The sequence below is a fragment of the Triticum dicoccoides genome, chromosome 3A, assembly GCF_002162155.2.
Source record: "Triticum dicoccoides isolate Atlit2015 ecotype Zavitan chromosome 3A, WEW_v2.0, whole genome shotgun sequence".
Taxonomy (NCBI): domain Eukaryota; kingdom Viridiplantae; phylum Streptophyta; class Magnoliopsida; order Poales; family Poaceae; genus Triticum; species Triticum dicoccoides.
This window is the reverse complement of record NC_041384.1, coordinates 725,146,129-725,153,887: the sequence shown is the minus strand read 5'-3', so window position 1 is coordinate 725,153,887 and position 7,759 is coordinate 725,146,129.

The following is a 7,759-nucleotide window of genomic DNA, read 5'->3' as shown; positions in this document are numbered from 1 at the left end:
GTTTGGTTCTTTCTTTCGGCTACCCCATTTAACTGGGGTGATTAGGGAGGCGTCCTCTCATGGATTATACCATGTTCCGCACAAAACAGATCAAATTCATTGGAAAAATACTCTCCACCACGATCGGACCTAAGCCGTTTAATTTTTCGATCAAGTTGTTTCTCTGCCTCAGCTTTATAGTTTTTAAAGAAAGTCAAAGCCTTATCTTTCGATTTCAGAAGATACACATAACAATATCTAGTGGAGTCATCAATCAACGTCATGAAGTATCTCTTTCCACCTTTTGTCATCACGCCATTCATCTCACAAAGATCAGAATGTATAAGCTCTAGTGGCGCCAAGTCTCTTGCCTCTGCAGTCTTATGGGACTTGCGAGGTTGCTTAGCTTGCACACATACTTGGCACTTGGAGCCTTTGACAGTAGAGATTTTCGGAATTAAATTCATATTGGCTAATCGCGTCATGCAACCAAAGTTAATATGACAGAGTCGTGAATGCCAAATATCAGACTCATTATTGTGGCAAACATTATTAATAACTTTAGTGCAAATATCTGACAAAGATAGGCGGAACAAGCCTCCGCACTCATAGCCTTTTCCAACAAATTGTCCAGACTTAGAAATTACAACTTTATTGGATTCGAAAACCAACTTAAAACCATCTCGACATAAACGGGAACCGCTAACGATATTTTTATTAATGGACGGCACATGATGAACGTTCTTCAGACACACAGTCTTCCCCGAAGTAAACTTCAGATCGACCGTACCAACACCTCGAACGATGGCATGTGACCCGTTCCCCATCAGCACGGGTGGAGTCCCTGTTGCCTGGTAAGAAGAAAACATGGAGGCGTCAGCACAAACATGTACATTGGCACCGGTGTCAATTAACCAATCAGGGGATTGAAATACTGAAAGGATGATAGGAAAAATACCGTACCCTGATTCCTTCATATCAGTATCACCGATGACAACATTAGTGGACTTGCCGCTCTTCTCATGTTCGCGCTCCTCAAAGCGGTTAGGACACTTTGGAGCCCAGTGATTAGGATCACCACAGACATGGCAAAGTCCCTTCCCCTTCTTATGAGAATTCTTCTTGAAGTTGGTAGAATGTGATGGCTTGTTCTTTGTATCAAACTTGCCTTTGCCCTGAGTTTTGTTCTTATTGTTTTTGTACTTGTTGGGCTGGGAGTTCTTCTTCTGTACCATGTGGGCACTAGAACCTCCCTCAGCAACTCGAGCACGTGTGTCCTTTGCTCTCGCCTTCTCTTCAACATCAAGAGTACCAATGAGATCCGCAACGAAAAACTCCTGTCTCTTGTGTTTCAGGGAAGTAGCAAAATTGTTCCATGAAGGTGGAAGCTTGGCAATGATGCCTCCGGCAACAAATTTGTCCGGTAACACACACTTGAAGTACTCAAGTTCTTTTGCGAGCGACTGTATCTCATGAGCCTGCTGTACAACAGGGCGCTCATCAGTCATCTTGTAGTCATAGAATTGCTCCATGACGTACAACTCGCTGCCAGCGTCTGAGGCACCAAACTTGGCCTCGAGCGCAGCCCACATGTCCTTGACGTTGTCAAACGACGTATACGAATTCACAATGGAGTCATCAAGAACACTCAGAAGAGCGCCTTTAAAGAGGGTATCGATCTTCTCAAAAGCTTCCAGCTGTGCTGGATTAAGATCGCCCTCAGGCTTGCCCTTGGTGGCATCATAGCAGCCCATGGTCTGAAACCAGTAGACTGCTCTCGTGCGCCACCTCTTATATTGCGCCCCCTTAAAGGCAGGCGGTTTCAGATGCGCAGCAAAACCACTCGGAGTAAATTGCCTATATTCAGGTTTCTGGATTGATAGAAATATGAGCAAATTACTACGAGATTTAATCCGAATAAACAGAATATAAATCATGACCACAGCAGCAGAGATTAAACTAATCATGCGAACTAGCATAGCATATGAACATATCACATCTAGGGCACATACTAGAAACATGAATTCTACCACGATCTCGAACAGGAAGGATAGAATCACATACGGTGCAGCGGGTGCAGCACCGCCAGCGTTGATGTTGTCGCCCATGTCGTCGAGGATGAGGTTGCCGAGGTCGGGGAAGAAGTCGTCGTTCGCGAAGTCGTCGCTGCCAGCAGTCGCCCGAGTGCGCTCCCCAAAAACCTGATCGCCCCTCTCCCATACAGGATCACGAGAGGCGGGGTTCCGGAGGCCTGCTGCCCCTTCTCGCGGTGCACGCCGGAAGGAGGGAAGCGACGGCTAGGGTAGACGTCTGCCCTGACTATATATTGCGGGCCGGGTAGGTCGTGGGAGTAAACCCCACGTCCGAGTCGTCACGATCCAAAAGAATCGGAAACGGTTCAGTAATTAACGCGCCCGTTAATTATTAATTAATTTTCCCATGCAGCAAAAATATAGACAACGTGCATAGCTCTGTCCTCGGCTCGGCTCAATCCCGCAACTCGCGGCGCGGCGCGGCGCGTCGTGCCGAGGCGAGCGAGGAGGAGGAGCGCGCGTGTAGGTCTCCTCTTCTCATGCTCATACAAGTGGTAGAAGGGCTCACCTTATAAAGAGGTGCAACTCTCTCTCAACTTCCAATGTGGGACTAAACTTTAGCCTCACTCACTCCACTCACATGTGTGCATGAATGGGCCAAGAGAATTTCAGAATTTTAGTTGGGCTTTGGGCCAAAGGCCTACTAGCAAAATTCCAACAATCCGTCACAAAGTCTCATTGGCACATCTCATCATTTAGTTCCAAACCATTGTTTTATATATCGGTGCTTAGTGGAGACTGTGAAGTTGAATTTCCACTTAGAAATTTATGCTACACTAGATCACAACTTGAATAGTGGACTATGCCTTGAACTACATGTTTTCTGTGAAACTAGTTTCACATAAATTCTTGACCGATACTGGGCTGCCGCAAGGCTTCCCCGCGGGTGGAGCGTATACGTCATACTCCAAGGCCTTTCATGAATTTATTAGAGAACACCCAATTCTCACAGACTGTGACGTTGACAGTCAAATTCATATAGGTGTGTTCCTCAGAAGATGTTCTGCAGGACAACATCTCTGCTTACCCGAATAAGCCACTTGGAACACATTAAGATAATTATCAACCTGCCATGTAGATCAGGAGAGTATTGCATCTTTACGGAGTGGGATAATTAATATAGGGATACTCTCCTCCCAGCTGACCAACAGCTTGTCTCCCACTTCTACTTCACGGGATCTCCGATCACATAGAGTGGGTTACCACTATGGACAACTCATGCGATGGGTCTCAAACCCATCTCCATCGATGCATTATCTATCACATTACGTGATAGACCCTTTGTGAAAAGATCTGCCAAGTTTTTCGACGTTTGGATATAATCCAACGCAATAACTCCGGAGTTCCTCAATTTTCTGACAGATTTTAGTCTCCTCTTCACATGCCTTGAGGACTTCATATTGTCCTTAGAACTGTTTATCTTGACGATCACAGTTTGATTATCACAGTTCATCAGGATAGGGGGGATTGGTTTTTCAACCATAGGTAAGTCCATCAAGAGTTCACGAAGCCACTCTGCTTCAACAGTGCCAGCGTCTAATGCTGTGAGTTCTGCTTCCATACTTGACCTCGTTAAGATGGTCTGCTTGCAAGACTTCCAGGAAACAGCGCCACCACCAAGTGTAAAAACATAACCACTTGTGGCCTTAATCTCATCAGCATCAGATATCCAGTTTGAGTCACTATAACCCTCCAGTACCCTCGGATACCCGGTGTAGTGAATCCCATAGCTCGCGGTGCCTTTCAAATAGCGCATAACTCTCTCAAGCGCATGCCAATGATCATCTCCTGGTTTTGACACAAACCGACTCAGCTTGCTCACAGCAAAAGGGATGTCAGGCCTCGTGGCACTCGTCAAATACATAAGCGAGCCAATAATCTGAGAATACCTCAGTTGATCTTTAACAATCCGTCGATTCTTTCGAAGCAACACACTAGCATCATATGGAGTTGGAGAAGGCGTGCAGTCGCTATACCCAAAACGACTCAAGACCTTTTCCACATAATGAGACTGAAGCAGTGTGATCCCGCCATTATTAATTAATTTTCCCATGCAGCAAAAATATAGACAACGTGCAAAGCTCTGTCCTCGGCTCAATCCCGCAACCCGCGGCGCGGCGCGGCGCGGCGCGGCGCGGCGGGGCGAGGCGAGGAGGAGGAGGAGCGCGCGTGTAGGTCTCCTCTTCTCATGCTCATACAAGTGGTAGAAGAGCTCACCTTATAAAGAGGTGCAACTCTCTCTCTGAACTTCCAATGTGGGACTAAACTTTAGCCTCACTCACTCCACTTACATGTGTGCATGAATGGGCCAAGAGAATTTTTGACAGATACATCTATCTCTTCTACGAGTATAAGGATAAGTAGAAGGATAAGTTGCCACGCATACCAATCGTGTACGTGACCAGACTCTGGTTACCGGTATGGGTATCTAGGTTACTGAGAACAGTGATCATGCAGAGCTTGTCTAGGCACGAAGGAGCTTTCCACGCCACGCCGGCAGCGAGCAGGCAAGCAGGATCTCTGCCGATCCCGGGAAGTTGATCGTGTCGATCGGTGTTGCCGACGACGACCGGAAAGGCGCGCGCCGGGGGCAGACAAAAGCTGCTGCGTTCGACCCCAAGGAGATGGATGGAGCCACCGATCGAGGCGTGCATGGGCGGTACAGTGTCTGTACGGGAAGCAGGAGACCGCGAGATCGCCGCACATGGCCGGAGAGGAAGCGGCGACGGCGTGGCACCACATCGGCGAAAGGGGAGGGAAGAATAATCCTACCCCATGCCGTCTTGTTCCTGCTCCCTGCTCGTCATGAGGTGTCACCTGTCTCACCGCGAGACACTGTATGTTTTTCCTTTAGCAGCGTGTCTGCTCTGTGCAGAGTAGTAGATGAGGATCGGCGACGCATCGTCCTGCTCCTGGTTCATATCATATCCATCGGCTCATGTGGACTGGGGTGCGGTTTCTTTCCTTTATGAGAGACGTGGCTGACTGTACAATCGCCAAAACCACAACAAGCCTATGACAGGCAGAGCAGATGACAAGAAAAACATGCTGGAGAACTTCTAATTGCCGTGGATGGAAAACTTTTACTTCTCATCTCATAATATAAGAGTGTTTTTGACATGAAAGAAATAGTAGATGTTTTCCGTCTCTCTCTAAAAAAACTAGTTGCCGCGGATGGAAAATAATGGAGTAAGAACGAATCGTTCTCTTTTGTCTCTTTGTTGCCTGTATGTCGGGGTCACGACAGACTTGCTTTCCTACACATGCAATGGCTATGGAAATGATAGGTGAATGTACTGCAGTTGCCGTGGATGAATAATGTGTGCTCATTTGCGAAAAGCATTGCAAAAGACGTGTTTCGACTAGTGGAGTGGAGTAGCACTATCACCCAATTTAATCATGACATGCGTGGTTGGAAAACTCACGTGCAATTGCAAAATGATTTGATTGAGCATATGTGGCTCATGTTGGCAACCAATAGATGTATCTTTTTTATTCGGCTTGCAAAACTATGTGAGACATTTTTATTTTTATTCGGCTTGTAAAACTATGCTATTTTATTCGGTTCGAACTATGTTAGTTGACTATATGTTTAAATACAAAATCAATGTAAAAAATGAGCTATTTGTTAAAATAGGACGGCCAGCCGGCCACGCCGGCACATATAGGTCGGTGCGTTGGGCGCGCTGCCGACCCATATCTAAAACAGGGCGGACGCTGGGCGGGCGGCTGACCCAAATGGATGAAAAATGGACAAAATCGCCGTCCGTTTGGGTCGGCCCGTTGGAGTTGCTCTAATGCGTGCTCATTTGCGAAAAGCATTGCAAAAGATGTGTTTCGACTAGTGGAGTGGAGTAGTGCTGTCAAGAAGTAGTGACTGTGAGTACGGGTGGGTGGGTCATCTCTAAGGAATCTAATCTAATCTCACTCAGTCATTCTGCTCTGCTGGTGCATGCATCCTGTTCTCTTGTGTTCGATCTTGGGCGATCTTTCCTCTTATCCTAATCTGATTTGACGGAGCAAAGCCAAAGTTATGCTTGCGCAGATGGAAGATACGCACGGACGGATCGAATCATCCGGCCTACACCAACTGGAACAGCGGACGTAGCATTCAAAGTTTCTGTCATGCACGTACTTTGACACCGACCCGCAGGCAACAAGATCACGCACGTACGCAGACGCGACCGCCCATGCAATGCAATGCACACGAAACACCATGCATGCCCATCGTCGACGCCTTCCCGGCAACAGGACCCGGTAGATTGATGCGATGAGAAGAAAATACTCGCGACAAGATCGATCTTGACGGATGGATGGATCTTCTTATCTCTGCTCCGAAACGGAGGAGATGCTTTGATGGTCTTTTCGTACGTAAGGGATAATAATGGTGGGAGGATCGGGTGTCTCTCGGGCCCTTGAACTCCTATAGACATGCGTGCATCTACTTACGCAGTACCTCCGTCAGAAAATAATTTCTAAATACATCTATTTTAATCTATTTTGATAATAAGTATTTTCCGACGGAGAAAGTACATACTGCTGCGACGGTTGACGGTAGTCTGGCCAAGAACGAGGTGGAACTACGTACGTACTGTGCACAGGAGGATTTTTTTTTTCTTTTTTGCGGGGGAGAGGAGTAAGAGTAACTCTAGCATACCCGGCAAAAAACCCCGACCCATAAAATAATCGTCAAAATACGGGTCGGCGCAGAAAATCCCGTCCGAACAGACCCCGTGAACGACTCCAACCTGCAAATTTTTTTTAAGGGACGCAGCAAAAAAGTCCTCCCGATCTACAAAACCACAGTTTTCACCTCCGCTTCTACGGTGCCTTGCATCGCAAGAAAGCAGTTGGCGGGAGCCCAACTACCATGAAAACATCCGTGTCCGCTGCCCCTGAGAGGAGGGGCTAAATTTCGTGTTTTGACCCTTTTCTGAAACCTATTCGAGATTTGACCCTAGTTTGAAAAAAATTGAGATCTGACCCTTTTGCTACCGCCAAGCACCATGGCGGTAGGGTATAACAGCCTACCACCAAGGCCCCTGGCGGTAGGGTTGCATGCCCTACCGCCAAAAACTTTCTAAGTATTGAACACAGTGTGTGCTCGTGCCTACCTCCAAGCACCTTGGCGGTAGGGTTGTGCTGGCTACCGCCAGCTCGTTTGGCGGTAGCGATGTTTCCTACCGCCAAAGTCCCTGGCGGTAGGCTGTTAGACTCTACCACCATGGACTCTGGAGGTAGCAAAAGGTTAGATCTCAATTTTTTTTCAAACTAGGGTCAAATCTCAAAAAGGTTTCAGAAAAGGGTCAAAACACGAAAATTTGCCGAGAGGAGGCGGCGACGTACGGCGTGGCACCACATCGGCCAAAGGGGAGGGAAGAATAATCCTAGCCCATGCCGTCTTGTTCCTGCTCATACTTGGCTAAATGGGCCGGCCCGGCCCGGCACGGCCCAGCCTGTGCTAATCGTGCCTGGCCCGGCACGGCCCGTCGTGGCACAATTAATAGCCGGGCCGGGCCGGGCCGGCCCACGGGCGGTGCTCCTTGGCCCAGGCACGACCTGATTAGTAAACGTGCCGGCCCGATGGCCCGTTTAGCATGTCGGGACTGCATATTTTCAGCCTGTTGGGCTGGTTTTTAAGCCTATTGGGTTATATTTTACGTATACATTTATAAAAAAATTCTAAT